Source organism: Harpia harpyja, chromosome 7 (assembly GCF_026419915.1).
Source record: "Harpia harpyja isolate bHarHar1 chromosome 7, bHarHar1 primary haplotype, whole genome shotgun sequence".
NCBI lineage: Eukaryota > Metazoa > Chordata > Aves > Accipitriformes > Accipitridae > Harpia > Harpia harpyja.
The window spans coordinates 50,466,541-50,484,774 of record NC_068946.1 but is presented as its reverse complement, the minus strand read 5'-3'; the positions used below and the strand labels follow the sequence as shown (position 1 = coordinate 50,484,774).

Here is an 18,234-nt window from a genome sequence, read left to right as displayed (position 1 = left end):
GTATGGGCCAGACAGTCATTATTCTTAATAAGCATTATAGAAGAGCTATACAATGGGCAGGATTTCCCATGGTGCCCGAACTGCTGCTAATTAGTATTTCTGCATAGATGGAGAACGCAGATGATAACAATTCCCTGGCAACAGATAGCATAATTAATTCATGTGAAAAGTACTATTTTTAAATATGTGCACAATCAATTTTATAAAAACCAGACAGAGGTTATTGTAGAACTATACAACCTGCTTTTACTGGGCTTTTTTTTTTTTTATTTACAGTCCATATTTAATTATCCACTTTTAATTATTTGTAATTACATTACCACTTGCTCCAGACACTCTTCTTAAATGCGCCAGATTCTGTAGGAAAAGTATTTAGGAAAAGTACAGTTCTCTGCAATACTTGGAATAAACAATACGAGCACCTATGCCAAAGTTTGGAATGATAAGTGTTCTCCAGCAGTACATCAATCTGCTTGTCTCGCAGACGCTGTGAGCACAGGCTGCTGACAGGAGGAATGGCTGAGTGTTGAGCAGCGTCTAATCAATCTAAGAGGGCCAAAGAGTTTAAGTTTCCAGACAGTGTAAATCAGGATGAAGGACTTTAAGGTGCAAGTGGTTTTCACTTCAGGGAGAATGACAGGCATACAGGAAATACTAAAAAAAAAACCACCCCACACCAAACAAAAAAACTGAACAAAAAAAAAAAAACACCACCCCAAAGAAACTAAATAACTAAATTCAATTCACAAAAATTCACGGGGAGGGCAGGAAATGTAAAAGGAAGGCAATGACAAAGACATTAATTTCCAAATTGAAATAATCTCCCATCACATCATAAATTCAGCTTCTTGATTGCAAGGTCCACAAGAACAGAATAACTAAAATACTTGAGTTTGCACTCAGAGAACATGATCACATTACCTCGTTCAGATTTGCAGGTGTTAAGATTAGAAAAATCTTGAGAATCTTGTGACAAGAATTACAAAATATAAGTAAGCATAGCATATCCAGATAGGTACGTGAAGAAAGAAAAATCTCCAACCCATCTGGAGGCATATTTTGCCAGGCATCGTTCCAGATGACTACAAATGCAGGTGGGTGAAAGCAAAATATTGTCAGATTAAGATCTGTACATCAGGCCAGACTAAGATACAGGAATCTTATGAACAGGTTGTATTATCCTGTGATGCTTTTGAACTTTTCTTTTTTTTTTTTTTTAAACTAGCACATTAGACATATTTAGTTGCTGGAGCGCAGAACATGGCATTCAACTACACACCCTCCAGAGAAACAGCCCCTCTGCTGCAGTGCTTCTCTGCAAACCTGCCTCCCAAATGAGAGCAGCAAAACCTCGAACCAGGGCAATAAAGCATCATAACTTAAAGAGCAATTTTCTACTTATTTTATTTTTTAATTTAGTTTTTTCCTTTTCCAGCTGACTTAGATTCCTTGGAGCAAAAGCCAGTAACGCTCTAAGGATAAACAGAGAAGAGAGGTAGTCTTGCCCATGAATGTGTGTCAGTACATTAACACGAGCCCAAGCGTTTCATGTCCTGCAGCGGGCAGAGCCCTAACCCACGGTCCCAGGGTGGGAACAAGCATGTGGGGAAGGGGCAGAGTTTGGCATTGGTTTTTTTTCTTTTCAATATCTACACTGCTGAAATAAAGACAACTGAAAATAGAACATCAGTTCCAATAATTTAAAGATGGAAGTGTTCGAACATCAAATCGCGTCCTAAAATTATTCAGAGGTCAGCCTTACAATACTGGTAGATCTTCGCTACCTCTCTGGCAGATGGTTTGCTCACGTTATTCTGAATTTACAGTGGTTACATATTTCTGAATAGTCTTCAGCTATCACTGAAATCCTAACAGACGTGCACCTTTACATACATTTTCACAAGCTTCAGCACAAAGGATAAAACCATGTCCTTGGAGATGTTTCAACAGCTGAGAATATATATCCTGAAGATGAGTTTGCTAGCATAGACCCACGTTTCTTTTGAAAACCACTAAGAGATTTGGCAGGGTGCAGGGAGCATTCAGGTTCTGCTGGGGCTGTTTGCTGAGCAGACATGAACAGTTCTGAACTTGGAAATCTGGTCACTGTTGCCATAAAAGATATCACGCTATGATTTTTTGAAGTAAAAGAATGGTAACATGGAAAAATATCAGTTACAGATGCACATATGCTGTACACGTATTTTACATCCAAACGTAAGCACCTGCGTTTACGATGTTAGCCCACACTTTGCAACCGAAGTTTTTTAGAAACAAACGTTCTTATACATAAGTAATCATTTAACAAGGCCTCAGAAAATGCAGCCCTTAATAGATTTAATTAACAGGTTAATGATGTGCATAGCATGCATGCTCTCAAAAGCAAAGATTTTCACATTAAGCTTGTTTCTGTTTCACAGAAGCAGCTTTCTGTAGAATATCTGTGCTAATGTAATTACACATCTGGTACTTCTGCTGCTTTCAATTGCAGAGATATTTATAAACAGTGCTACTAATTTACACAAGAGTACCTAGCTGTTCTAATGTTTTACACTACAAATAAAGATATTTGCATGAAAATTCAACTGGAAAGAGTTCTCTTTTGTAGCCCTGAGTTGTTAGAGTGAATATATAAAATTATCATTTAGCCTGCAAAATAAATCTAACACACTATTGTCATGAATGCCTGGGAAACCTACACAAACTAAGCATGCCTCAAGTTCACCTTGATATAAAGGGGTTAAGCACAAATTTTTAGACAGTTTTTAGACAGCACGGGTAATCATCTTTGTTCCACTGTGTCACCAACATGGCAAAACTAATGTTTTAAATACCATTTCTTGGCGATGTTCATTCATCATCCTCACTGTAACTGGGAAATGCTTGAAAACCAGGCCAGAATAATGGAAATCCCACATTATCTCTACCAGTATTGTCAAGAAAATGCAGTGGTTATTAATTTAAATATGCTTCAAAGAACAAACGATCACAACTTCAAACACGATTCAAAAAGATAAAAAGCAATTCCTGCCTAAAGCTGCTTTCAGTTCAATTTAGGTCACATTTAGGTTCATCATGATAGCACCTGAAATCCCACAACTTACTAAATATTGACAGAAGATGCTGCTGCCCTAAGTGTTTCATCAAAGGAGCAGATGAGTCCCAAGTCCTGATGGGGCATTACTGAAAGGCGATGCTATCAAAGTAACCTTTCAACACTTGCGTGCTCAAGCTCAGGAATGCCTGCGTGGGAGAAAAGATAAGCCAAGACAATGTACTCCTTTCTGCTTCGTATTTTAAGGCACATCCAATTAAGAAAAATCATAAATTATTTAATAAAAGGAAAAGAATATATGTGTGAATGTGTGTAACTTTGCTGTCAAATATATCTATATACACACATACATACATGCTATGAGATATTATATTCAAATTATCCCATTTTGCTCACATTTTGGACTCGATGAGTGTTTTTTCACTCAGTCTGTACCCAATGCAAGAGAAGCGTATGTAAAATGTCATGATTGCCATATCGTGGCTTCTGAAATACTGGAGCCAGATCCTCATCCTTCTCTGAGGAAACACTTCCAGTGTCTTGGAGGTCACAATAGAGGCTGTGGATACTTTTGAAGATGACATGATGACAGGCACTGGACAAAACACTGAAATCTGCTCACCTAATTCCTCAAAACTCCCTGACAGTAATCTGGACAGGCAGAATAATGAGTGATTTTGGGGGACAGGGGAATAAAAACACTTAGCTAACACTCCTGAACCACAGATTTCAAAGGGCTTTTAGTTTTGCCTCTTTTATGCAAGTAAGCTGTTTCCATATGAACCAGCTCATTAGCATGTCCTAGCTGTTCATTAACCAGTACATGGAGATTCAGTATCACCATAAGAAAACAATAAACTGTTATAGAAAGAGCTTTCTTGAGAAGCGGAGTGGGCTACCTGGCCTCTTCCAGAAGAAAATCCACCTCTCAGTCTTCTCCCCAGGCAGGTTTAAAGAATTACAAAGTTCACAGCAAAGTTGGCGTATCCATCCACAAACTACAGCATTAATAAATCTGTCTACACCCTCAACTGATGGACAACACTCAGCTGTAGATAAATCAGACTGGTAGTTCTGTAAAATAAGAAAAATCGGTTCTTCCACTAAGGATACTGAAATAACTGTTCTTAATTGAGTTTTAATTGCACTGGGCATTCTTTAATTCAATCAAGCCACTTGGAAATAGTCTTCTATTAGAAATGTCTATTCCCTTCTTAGGATTCCCATAATAAACATTAATCAGAATATTCTGAAGTAAATAAAGCCAATTTGATTTGAGATCCTTTTAACAGTAAGCCACATATTTTATATCTACAAATAGAAATGACTGGTTGAATGGCAAAAATCAATGCAGAAAAGGGAGCTAAGAAAATGTAATCCATATTAATTACATGTTAAAAACATTTACAGTCTGTCCTATCTGAAGTTTAGAAATTCAAGATATTCCTCATCTTCGAAAATTGACCTTAAATGACTCAAATTCTTTCTCAGATGATGAAGAAAGATTTTTAGTTTACATCAAATCTCTATATTACTGCAGATGTAGAAAGCAGGTTCCAAAAAGTATAAACAGAACGCAGGTATATGGCTACTAATGTCCATTATCTTCAGGTGTTTTTAAAACAAACAAACAAAATTTAGATTTCTTTAAAGAATATTTACTGTTCCCAAGACACTTTTTTTAAAAAATTCTTTCTTACACTAAAACCAGTATGTTAAATTTAAACTGTTTCTACTTTACTCCCTTAAGAATAAAGGAGAGGCAAATATCTCCTGGACCTCTGAGCTTAGTCACTAAGAAGGTAATGTAGGCAGGTTTGTCATAGATTCTTGTACTTAAAGATCTCAAACAGCTCCATCAGTTAGACCAGTTAGGTTTATTGCCCCATCACTCTTCCCAAACCATTTCACTGCACCATCTTCCTACTCTCCCAAGTATTCTAACTTAAACCAATAAAACAATCTTGACAGGCAATCTAAGCAACTTAATACTTTCCTACATTAATTTTTACACATGCAAATAAACATTATTAATGATTACGCAGGCAACATTTCCATTCATCTAAGTTTGTCTGGTTACAACAGTTGCTGCCCAAAGAATTTTCCCTTGATAATGACAGATGTGTGATCACACACCATATCCATGTGATAGCCTTATTTATTTCCACACGCAATCAGTTTCCACCAGACTAAGAAAGCAGAAGCTTCCCACTATGCATGAGACAGCATCGCATCAAACTCTGCAATAAAGCAAGAGAATAAGACAGTGTATGTACTCCTAAATAAAGTTTCTCCAACAGCATCATTTTCAGGACCTTTTTCTGGATCACATTTCCCTGTATCTTCTTTGCTGTTCAGGACAACTTCCCACAGGATCCTACCTCCCTGAGCAAGTTAAAGTCCATGCTTCCAAGATCAAGGAAGGACCTTTAATCCACTACTTTCCTTCCTCACTCCCCTCAGGATCTTACACTCCACCATCTCATGGTTACTGCGGCCAAGGCTATTGACTACCACATTCCTGATCAGTTCCTCTTTAACTGCAAATAGTCCACCTAGCAGATCATCACCATAGTTGGCTTGTCCAGCACCTGCATACAAAGGATGTCATATAGAGGAGTAGAGGCAGGGAATGATACACGATGGGGTGCAGGTTGGCACTGGGGACCCCACCACTACTGCTAACTCACTAGTGGTCAGTTAGAGAAATGTACACCTGGAGCTGGACAAAACTGGTTAGGGGAGTTAAAAAAAATAAAAGTAAAAAAAAAAACAAAAAAAAACAAAAAAAACCCCAACAAAACACACATGGTAACGTGGACCAGTGAAGACAGAGAAAGGAAATTAATATGACCCCATGTGGATCCTACAGTGAGGAAGAAGAAACCATCAACATGAACATCCTGTTCCTCCTGGGAAAAGACTCCAGATGCTGACAACCCACCACCACCAGGATGCAACCATCAACTTTAGGACGCACAGCAGCGAGGCAAAAGTAACACCAGGAAAGGTGCAGAAACTGAGAAATGTGTGTATAACAACTTTAACTGAATTACTCTTCTTGCTTTTTCTGTAACAATTAGATCTGGACTAATAATGATTAGACTCTTAGGATTTCAGCTATAGTAACAATATTTAATTGGCTATATTTATATCTAAGGTGTGGTGAGAAAAATTTACCTTGAAACAGACACACTTCAACTTCTATGAGATGCACTCTCTTTCTCAGCCCATGCAGATCTGTGGATTTTCATTCCTGCAACCGCAGTCCCAAGCGCTATCACTACTGCAAATAAACAAGACGGAGAATCACATTCTCCCAAACCAGACCGAGCAGAGCACTCTGCCAGAACGCTGGTAAAAACACAAATGCCTGCTGTAATGCAACATATTCAAATACCTTAGTCTCGGGAATAAATCGGCTTCAGACATTTGGGTAAGTAGAAATAAAGATGTTTTGCATCAGCCCTCTTAGAAAGACCCTTCCCATTTATTAGGTGCTGCAGTGCCTTAGAAAAACAAGTTCACTACGGCTCTCCAACTGCAAAGTTCAGAATCTCAGGTATTGCAACAGACCTTAATCTTTTCAAATAATTAATTATATTTCATACGTAATAACTGAAGAACACTATGCATGACAAAGATACTTATGATAGAAGCTGACTTTAATTTTTTTTAAATACCAAATGATCAGAGCATTTTATAAACTCTTCCTTAGATTAAGAAGGCTGTACTAAAGCCCTTCTCAAGTTTCATATGTGAATAAACCCATCCATAACAACAAGTCTGTAGGGTTTTTTACATTCATAATTTATGGGCAAACAGATTTTCCCCATCGAAACTTCAGTGAAGCTCAGAAATACCTCTTTATGGCCACCTTAAACCCCTAAATCATGCAATTATAATGAAATTGCTTATGTAAGCTACATTAAAATATTAATTCAGCGTCAAGTATATACATAAACAGCACACAGCAGTAACAAGAGCGTATGTCACCTGACCCACAAGGATTACAGCATTCAACAGCTGGACTGTTAGAACAAGTCACTGGGTGCCAATCACATTGATAAAAGATAGGGGGTTTACTGATCACAACGCACATTCTTTGCCCCAGGGAAGAAGAAGAACAGCTGCTACTTCCTGTAAAATCCTTCATATTTCCTCCCTTTAGGGAATTCAAGCCCCAGACATATGAAACATTTGGGCAGGCAGGAGAAATCATTAATTTCTTCCAGTCTACTTTTATGTATGCATTTGCTAGCTCAAGGATATGTAATGTAACAAAATGTAATATGTAACAAAAATGTTTTTACAAGAAGACCAAATAACTTCCCCTACTACATCCACGTTCTCCACTCAGGCAGTTATGAGTGTCAGGACCTGCAGTCACTTGGCAGAAGTACCCATGGCATCATCTTCCAAAGGAGAAGACAGAGGGCCAAATTCTGGTCTCCGTTAAGCCAGCACCAATTCAAGATGAGCAGACTGAGTCCACATTCCTACTCTGTTCCTCATTTGTCTGTCCTACATTTTGGATGTCAAGCCAATTGCTAAGTTTCATTGATGAACCTCAGTTTGCCAAGAAACATTTTAAGCAATGTCTTTGAATTTCCAAATGGATATCAGACTGTTAAACAATTTCTTTTAAGATGTCACAGGAAAGAAGCCAGTATTGACTCGGACTCGCTTCCAACTGATGCCTAATCCATATTACAATAATAATGTGAATTATCACTAAGGAGTGGTTAGCCATTGTGGTCAGATCACATTGCAGGCAGGCAAGCTCAACCAATAAGTAAACTGTGAGGGAGAATGGTAAATGTGCTGATTATGTAAATGTAACTGTTTGAAGTCAGAGATGTGGGCCTGTATTTCACTGATAAAATGAGTAAAATAGAAAGAGACACTGTGTAAGCAATTAAATTTAACTTTTTAATCAATAAAAGGAAAACTGGGACCTAAATCCACTTTATAGGATTTAGGAATCAAAGTCTTCCTGCAACTCAAAGACAGCTGTGATGCCTGTTTAACTAGAGGGGAACTTATCATAAGACAAAAATGTCACATTCTATCTTGATACCACACACAAGAGAGTCATCTGTCATTAGGTCAAGATAATTTGCTGGTAATGATGCTCCTGATCTTTAGTTCTGGTTGGCATTCTTTGTAAATAAAGCTGTGCTTGCAACACTTTTGATGGCAGCATCTCACAAGACTTTGACAGACGAGCCCACCTGTCCTTGTTAACGTTTTGGATTTGCTTTTTTAGGTCCACTATTTCTCCAAGGATTCCAGAAATAGGAAGCATATTGTGCCTTTAAACTTGCACTTCACTGCAAGAACCTAAGGTTGGCAGAACCAAACCAAGGTTGGTACCAAGGTGTCCACAGCTGCGAAGCATCAATTCTTCCACCTTGTCCTATGAGGAGGCAACCCAAGCTATCAAACACAGTGGTCCAACACTGAGTCAGAGAGTCGTTTTGATTTCACTACTGTCTGCCAAATACAGTCAGGTTAATTTTTCGTTCTCTCCTCAATGATTCATTTCCCTGTGTTGCCACTCAAACATGGCACAACCCACCACCAAACATCAACTCCTTCTCTTCATAAAACTCAAAAAAGTCAGCAGTTTCTACAGACACTACTTATTGCCAAACTTCTTCCATTGCCCTTATACCCAACTGTATGTGAACTGCTGCTCAGTATTTTACCTTTCAAGGACCACAGCCATATCCATTTATCTGTTTTGTGAAGTACTGCACAGTGTTACAGTCTTATTAAAAGAACTGATGATATTTCCACATACGAGAAGCAACTGAGAATATATATGTAGCAGATAGGATATGTACATAAACACACATTCAGATGTATTTCCTGACACAAGAGTAACTGAAAAATAAATCTACTACACAGTCAAGGCTGCAACAGTCAGGCTTCATTCTAAAAAGCACAAAACGACTACCATCTGCAATGCCTTTGATAGTTCACTAATTAATGATCAAGAATGTATTTGCTTCAGCATAATTTTATGCTTTTATATGGATATCTTATTTGATTATAATTATCACAGACTGTAGAAGTTTATTAGGGCCAATCATTTCTTAATGCAATTAAAATCCCAAGGGAACAATATGAAGTAATTTTTATTGGTTAAAACGATGAGAGCTTATAACCAAAAGGGAGCCTACTAGTCTATGCAATTATTCCAAAATATAAAATTAAAACAAACTGCATGAATTTTTCAACAGATTTTCGTGAATACCTGAGTTAAAACAATGAGCAGGTGTTAGAAGTTGCAGAATGAGCTCATCTTCAGGCTCCTTCTACCTCCTCCAGCATTCACCAACTCCTCCAGCATTCACCAACTCCTCCAGCATTCACCAACTCCTCCAGCATTCACCAACTCCTCCAGCATTCACCTCTCTGGGGAAGGGATTATGCAGCCTTCTTCTCCTCCTGGATGAAATCACCCACTCTCAAAATAGCTCTCTGGGCTATTGCCTCTGTTTCCCAACCCTGTTAACACAACACCTCTAATTCCTTCTCTTTCACAATGCTGTGACACTTCCTATTAAAATGAGTCTAAACACCATTTCTCCACAACACAAATAATTATTTGTTCTTTCACCCAAAGGTATTAACATGAAGATTGGAGGGTAAAAACAATAAGTCTCTATGAGTGGATTCTATGTTCATACATCTTATCCTGCTCTTTTATACAATTTTAGCATACCTCCACCTCGGAGCTGGTAAAACAAATTATCCTCTTTCCCATTCTGTCATTCTCTCTCTATTGTCATCCTAAAGGTGTTCCTTTTCTTTCTCTGCCCAGACAAGAGCCTTTCAGGTTTTAGTATGCTCTTTACCCCAAGACCTGCTTAAGAAAAGTAATACATAGCACGCTGATGGGTGCCAGAATGTGATTTATTTCCCATTTCACAGTTTCCCCACAGTTTCCCCTGAGAACCTGAGTAATCACTGCGAGAACATCTCATCACTGCCACTGTTTTAGTCCCATTTGCTCCCCCTTAAGAGTGCCTTTTGATTTAACATCTTGCATTTAACCAAGATAATATTACAGTGTTCTAAAAAATGTTGATCTTTCAGAAATAAATCTTCAGTGAGTCAATCTACATTGGACGGCTGCTTACACAGCTGTTTCTGAACAATATAGGCAAAGTTCCACTATTCCTTACACCATTTTCTCATCTATTTAAGCATTTGGTAGTTCCCTTGAATGAGACCCAGTATCTGATATGCCAGACAAAACCTGGAGAGAAACTAACTTAAAAAAAACAGTTCTAAAGAAGATACCTTACATTTTCTTAACTAACAGAGACCTAAGAAAATTGTCTGTAGAGGAAGAAAAGGCAGATCAGGAAAACACCAGCCAGCACTATCTGAAGCGAATAGCCTCTTTCTCCAGACATCTACACCAAGCGTAGAAAGCAGCATGCTTCTGCTGGGATATTTACACCAGGGAAGACTTTACACCAGTGGTTCAGGACAGCAGGTACGGGCAGCAGGCGCTCTGAACCAGGACACCCTCACTGCCGTCAGCTGTCAAATGGGAACCAAGGAGGAGAATCACTGGACAGGCAGAGAGCAAAAAGGGTGACTTCAATATAAATTGGCTTCTTCTGATTGTTCCTATGAATTACAGAAGAGAAATATCGTAACAGCAAACTGTGACTGGCAGTGAACTATTTTCCTAAGTATGCTTAATAGCACAGAATATATGCATTTCTTCTTGTGTCAATATTCCACTGCGATAGCTTTTCTCCTGAGGCTTAGAGAAATCCTTCCTCCTCTAATCCTGTTTTCCAGTGACAACTTAAGAACTGAAATGGCAACAATTTCCCATTTCCAGCGCTAATTCACAGATTGCCAAGATTTTTTTTCCCCACTGTTCCACCCGTTCAGCAGCGCTCAGTATCCTTCCAGAGCACAAGTTTGAACTGTTCAGCCCGGTGGCTCCTCAAGGGGTAGCAAGGATGGGTAGAGAAGGATGGGGAACCACTTCTTTGTAAATTATGTGTTTGCTGATTTTTATTTCTCTTCTTTGAAAAGAATATTAGAGTCATCTTAGCTCAAGGCAGTGACACTTAATCTCTCCAGCCCCGCTGGACACCCGAGACTAGGCACTTTAGTTTTACAGAATAGCAGTTTACTGTAGTTTGCAGATTCAGAATAGCTATTAATTTCAAATCCTTCTGCTTGTCCAGAAAAAAAACACTAAGCAAAGACTTCCAGTAATAAATCAGCATTGCCTGTATTTGTCAATTTATTCACGACAGCTAGTAAGTCCAACGAGCCCATGCATTGGCAACAGCATCTGGAGCAGCCACTGTTGTGTTGTTAATTACAACACTTGCCAATTATGAACTGCAACAAATTATAATGCTATTTAATGATTAAATATTTCAGCACTAATAAATTAGCAGAATATATACATACAAAGAGATCTAGGAACATGATACACACTCGCTTCAGACTTCATGCATCAGGTAATTTTGTATGGCAGACATTTTAATGGCAGGTAATGTGTCGTTCCCCCCCCCTTTTTTTTTTTAAATGACTGGTGTCAGTTCCAAACCAGAATACTATTTCATCCCAAAATGGACTACTCTACAGCCTGAGTCAATGCCTGTGAAAGTCACTGGAACGCTTAGATATATTTGTTCTGTATTTTTAGCATAAAAAAAAAGAAAGGAAAATTCTATGCCAGCAGTATGACTCAATGCCAATTAAACATTAACACCTCAGGCATTTTCCTTCTGGTTTGATACTCAGTTCCATAAATGTAAGTTCAAAGGGAAGAGTTTTTTCAAGCCCACATTTGGGCATATAACGTGTTCCCTATGAAATGGAAATCACTTAGTGGCTAGTGTAGAAACCAAAATAAACTAGTGTTTTCAAAAGGCAAAATATTATGTTTAAATGTCCCACATAGATACTCAAGAATTTGCATCCTACTATTGCCCTGCAATTTCACAGTACTTATTTTACACATTTTCTGTGAACTGGCTCATACAAGAGTGCAGAGATGTATGGAGGAGGAATCACACATAACTAATTTTTATTGGCTAGGTGTCAGGACCTAAAGACAAGCCTATAATAGATAGTTGTGATATTTCTGTAAGAGCAAAACACTACTGCTAAGAGGATGGGGTGGGTACTCACACACACTGACTGGTCATGAAGGGCCCTAAAGGGAAGAGCCCTCCCTCATTAATGGAGAGCAATAGGTTTCTCCAGCAGCAAACGGAGAGCACCCAGGTCATGCCTACATGTGGACCTTCTCCCCAGAGAAGCTCCTTTCACCAATATGGACATAGGCGAGGTTAAAGCTAGTCTTTCTATATACCCTTGAATTTTCCAGCTGTTTCAGTAGGAATCTGTACCTTTAAGTCACTCCTAATTTAGGGCAGAATTTTAAAAAAATGTTTTGTAGGCATTAAGCATATAAATCCTTACTTTTAAGGAGGCATATCCCATTAATTACCTGAAATGTTTTTAAGCCTCTAGCTATCCCTGAGAAGTAGATGCTGAAATGGTCTATTGAGCCACAAAATGCTGAAAACTGGGAAGGTTCAGGGGGATAGATGGGAAAAGACTTAATTCAGTACAAGATGGTAAATCATGTTGAAAAGGAAAAGCAGGCATATGCCTTCCACCGTGAATAGTCTTCTCAGCAGAAACCCAACTATTAGATCACCTTGAATCTGGGTTTCAAATGAGATTTTCACCTCTGCAATCTCTCTGCTATCCATCCACACCCAATAATAAGCTTCTAATTAAATAGCACAGATTTCATCCATAGTCCTGCCCTGGCAGTGCTATTCTCAGTCTCTTTGCTCCTCAAAAAAACTGCACTAAAATTCAAGTTTTTCTAAATACTACTGTCCCAATCTTGCGAGAAATATTATAACAAGAGAAATCAACTGGGTACACCAGAATAGCAAAATCCTTGACTCGCCAGCTTAAATTGATTCTTTTCTCCTTCATACATATAATCTTTTAAGCTCAACATTCAATATTTTCACACACCCTATAATGCGTTCATAAGACAAACACAGCAACTCCTACCTCATTCCCCACTCTTTGCCATGAAGTACGATCCAGTACAGAGTAACAAATACCTCATTTTAACTGAAGACGGAGGGAAAAGGGTCCTGCATGGCCATGGCTCTGCCTAAAACTGAAGACCTCCCTGCCTGCCTCAACAAAAACATCAGCCATCCACATCTTTCACTTTTCCTGTGCCCACTTCCCTTAGCTGAAAAGATGTAACATGCTTTCCAGCTTGAATATATTTCCCCTTTCCCATTACCACCACTGTGCATACTCTTGGTTTCCTCTGAGTAAGTGACTGCTATACACACAGTAACACTCTCAAGTTTCTCCCTGGCTTTGGTGGAAGTCAACATAAGCAAAGGTCCTCTCCTCTCCCACTCAGGTGAAGGACAGAGGTGTGAGAGGCTCTCCTTTCCCTACCAAGGGAACAAATTCTGCTCTTGGCTATGGGGGATGCAATTCCTAAAAGAATAAACTCAGACTGAATTTACAACATACACCGGTCATCTAACTTGAGAAAGAAATTCCTTGGAAATTTTTATGGCAAACTAATAGTTGGGTTCTTCAACTAAATTTATGATTGTAATAAAATCAAGAGATCAGAAAATATTTAGTGACTACCTTATTTTGATTGCTGTTGAAACTTTTCTGAATGCAAGAAATGATGACCAAAGCCCCTTTTAACCAAAAAAAAGTAATAAAACTAACACCACACAGCAGGAAATAAGTCCATCTCCAAAAAGGGTTGATAAGCTTTTTTATGTTCATTTTCCTCCTATTTCGCTCAATTCCAAATTCTCTTGCAATGACAGGTGTCACAAGAGGAAATCGGAACTTTTCTTTTTCTAATTGGTCCTCTCATCCTAGAAACAATTTTCAAAGTGTGGTGAGTTTTGTCAGTCAGCATTTTTATGTATTGTACTTTCATCATTTAAGAAGGTCTTGAATGTTGTGAGGATCGTTATTACACGACGAAGAGTGTTAGCCAAAGCTTTTTATCTTGGTTGCTATTAAATGTCCTTTCATTGCTATATCAATCAACTAAATGATTTCCAAAATCGGGTGTAAAATAGCATGTTGGTAGAGTGGGCAAAGCTGACAGTGGGTAAAACTGTAATCTGTTTACATCTTTGGACTTGATGGCTTATCTTGCTGGTGAGGCATTTTCTAAAGCTCTCATTATTGTAGTGATTGGAAGGCAAAATGAAAATGAGTAAGAGATCATCTGGTGTGTATATGACTCCTTGAATATTTTGAAAACCAAACTGCTACAGTGCAAAAAGGGGGCCCATAAAAATGGTGCTAAAGAACTTCTAGGTATTTTAACTGTAGATATGGAGAAGAGAGATAGACCAGAATAATTTGGGAACTAAACAGAGCAAAATTATGATGATGCTGATGGGAGGGAACCAAAAAGAAGATGGAAGGAGGACAGAAGAGTAAGATTGGTTTAGAAAATTAGGTGAGAAAACCTGGATTTTGAGTTAAAGACATCAGACTTCAAATTCAACAAACATAACTATGGCTTTTTCAAACTAATACCATGGGCCAACGTTGCTTCCCTTCAAGCATTTAGGCACTCTATCATTGACTTCAAGCTGAAGCACAATCAGTTTCTTTTATTAGACATGGTTGTTTTCTTTCCCAAAACCTGAATGTTCAGCAAAAAGTAACCAAATGCCATTTATTAAAACACTCCATGAAACATTACGGTGCAGAGGAAAAAAAAAAAAAAAACCAACCAGTCAGGTGCATTTCTTTAACAAACTACATTATGCAAAACACTGAATTTATAAATGCGCAAGCAAAGCAGCAATTTGAAACAGATGGGTCACTGTTTATAAAAGTTTGCTACAGATGGAAAATTAGTACAAATACTTTGCCACATCACACTTTGATCAAAACTTTGCATAAAATACAAATAATTTTCTCGCGCTATATTGCTCCATTCTTAATAAAGACATTTTTGCAATTATTTTGCAATGTCAGAGAACTTTAATTCTCTAAAGAAATGCCCTGCATATACTAAAAAAACCACCTCTATTCAAAGCTTCCCTTTCAATGAAGGGAAGAACCTCCAGGACCTTCAATACTCTGCCCACTGTGTCCGGATATATATGACATACCTGCCACCATACCTGTATGAGCACAAACCCTCCCATACAACAAGAGTTTGCAGTAGCTTAAACCGGCTGCTACAGTACAAATAATAATAGTCTCCTGCTCCTGCAGGACCTCCCTGGTCCTACAACCAGTACTCCACGGGCAGCTACTCACTCCACAGCAGCAGCGTGTAGACCTGGTGATGTCTGTGAAGGGTGCACCATCAGTCCCACGGCTGGAAGAAGGTCTTCATTGTGGGATAAGTGCATCTCAGAATGGGGGACCGGCCTTAGGATATCTACATTATGGAGCTGGATCTCCCTAAAAACCTCCTTTTGATCTACAGCCTAGAGTAAGGTGATTAGGAGCCCTGAAGCATGCAAAGCCCAGCTGTTCCTCACAATGCAGAAAAAGCCCTCTTTAGACTATTTTACAAGCTATTATTTTTTTATCTCTTTCCCTCATATATATCTCAGACTACATGTTGCTTTTCATCAAGCGCTTTTCGTTAAGCCTACCACCACTTTTGTCAGTAAATTTTACTGGATATAAAAGTTTCCTGTACTTCACTGTATAGTTATTTTCTATTTGATTTTATCTTTGACTAGGTAGAAATTTTCAGATAGGACACCTGCTTTATAAATGAATTAACAAATAGCAATAGCTTTGGAAGATCACAGGTAAAACAGTAAAATATGAGACTCAGAAATCCACAGTTATTTTACTCCTCCTAAAGGCAACTCAAACTCTTCAGGCAGTGGTTGAACAGACTGTTCATACATCTCTGAAGTATGGAGGCCTAAATGCCTGCCTTTATTTCCTGGGTTTAAATGTCATGGGAACAGAGGCAGAAATGATGGCAGGTGCTTTCATTATAAAATTCTTGCAAAATTACTGACCTACAGGTTATATCAAAATAAACTGCACCCCAGCAGGCAGCATCCTGCTGTAGCCATTTCCATCGCTTTCTCACACTCATGATAAAACAATTTTACAAGAGTTTGTAACACAATGATATTTGTATTAAAACACCTCACTACTACACAGAAGCACACACTACTCTCCTGAAAGTCAAAAACTCAAGGCCAAATTTTACTATCCATTAACTCCAAATTATTCCGCCAGCTGAAAGAGCGTATAGCATGAGTAGATTCAGATTTACTGAGAGATTCAGTATAAGTATTAAAGATGTGAAAAAAGTGAGCAATATTTCCACATCAGTATCACTCGGGAGGTATCAGTCAAGTTTCACAGATTGGTTCATGGGGCAGGTATGACAACACAGTGAGACAGGGTGATTTTATTAAGTTCCTCCAGGAGCAGAGGCTCCTCTCCTACAGCATGTCCAAAGGCACGTGAGAGATGGACATCTCCACCCAACCGCCCTACCACAAGCCCCAGAGAACAGAGAGGTGCGCTGGTATCAGAGGTGGGTACATACACAGAGGTCCTCTCTCCCTCATTCCTCCCAACTGAAAAAAACAAACACAACCAAAAAAACCCCAAAAAACAAAAACCAAAAAACAAACAAAAAAAACAAGTCCCAGAGGCTGGGAATAACGTTAACCTCCTGAAGCAGGCAGCACCGCAGCGGGGACGAGCAGACCCCAAAACACCCTGGCACCCACCCCCCGCAAGGCAGGAGGGGCGATGCACTCCCACACTAAGAAGAAAGGCCCACGCAATATGCATGAGAAAATTATTTTTTCACTGTAATTTATGAATATATAACACTAACAGCAGTAAATCAGTGAACATTATTTAGATTGCTAAGCTCCAACAACCTTCATCCCCTAAAAACGTACTTCAAAGCCATGTTTGCACAAATTAACAAGGGCAAGGGTACGACGATGCATCGGTGAACCTGCACTGGGATGACTAACCATGGTAATAGAGTCTAAATTTGAAAATACTTTCCATAACACTGTTTGAATTACAGTGCAATTAGGATTGTGGGTGGGTTTTTTAATACATCTTATCAAACTTTTGGCTCAGGTTAACATATAACTGTGGCCTCGGTAAAAATAATTCATTCACCACACACTTTAGTTTCGAATGAGGAGGAGTCTGTAAAGTTTCAGCCTAATAACTGATTTGCAATTTTTGTATATTGCATATGTAATATCAATATTTTAGCACTTTTACCATTGGGAAACTGAAAACATGATTAATTTGAAGTTACAAAAGGAATGATACAAGTCACACTACGGCTGGCACCTTGGATCTACCCTTAGAAACCATTTCATTTGCAGATAGGGCTATCGAGACCTGTTGGAGTGAAATGCTTACAGACTGGATTTTGCAGCCTGCCTTCTACTAACATAGCTGCATGAAACAACTGGTGAGCCTCTTAAAAATTCATTTGTGAGACAGGGCTGTTACAACACCAGGATTTTAATAAAATATTCTTAAAGTCGCTGCGCCTTAAGCATAAATGTTTGTTTTACGGAATAAAGGTAGCACAAATATTTTGAAATACGTAACTGCACAGCTTTCAAGTCCAAGGTAGTGAAATGCTTTGGGTCATAAAAGGCACTTTTGGAAAATGCTAGTGAAGGCTTCCCCAAGACAACATTTTTAGCACACACTGGGCATCTCGCTCTGCCTGACCAGGGAAGCTTCAAGTACAAAACTGCTAACAGATGGCAATGTTTTACTTTGTAAGATTGATTTCAGTAATAAAGAACATAAATTTTGCCTCTTCATTTCTGCTGATGCAAATCCATTAGAAACTCTGATACAAAGAAGCAGCCCACTTCTTGTAACAATTTAAGCGTGACCGCTCAAAATTTGACACAAAGAGAACAAGTGTTATCTGAGCTTCATCTAACCTCAATCAGATTTGCTCAAAGATTTAGCAATATTTGAAATCACATTGCTACTCTCTTTTAAATAAAAACATGAGAGATTCAGGAAAAGAGAAAGTTTGTATTGCACCATTGTATACTATTCTCCATGAAGAATGTATGAACTGCTCTAAGGGTGTAAGATGTATAGTT

At 38.6% G+C, this 18,234-nt stretch overlaps 1 protein-coding gene across 2 annotated transcripts in view; it reads right to left on the bottom strand.

Annotated features, from left to right (window-relative positions):
• The window catches only part of THSD7B (thrombospondin type 1 domain containing 7B), a 338,963-nt gene that overhangs the window by 230,018 nt on the left and 90,711 nt on the right, over nucleotides 1-18,234 (bottom strand). The gene's annotated exons all lie outside the window — the stretch shown is intronic.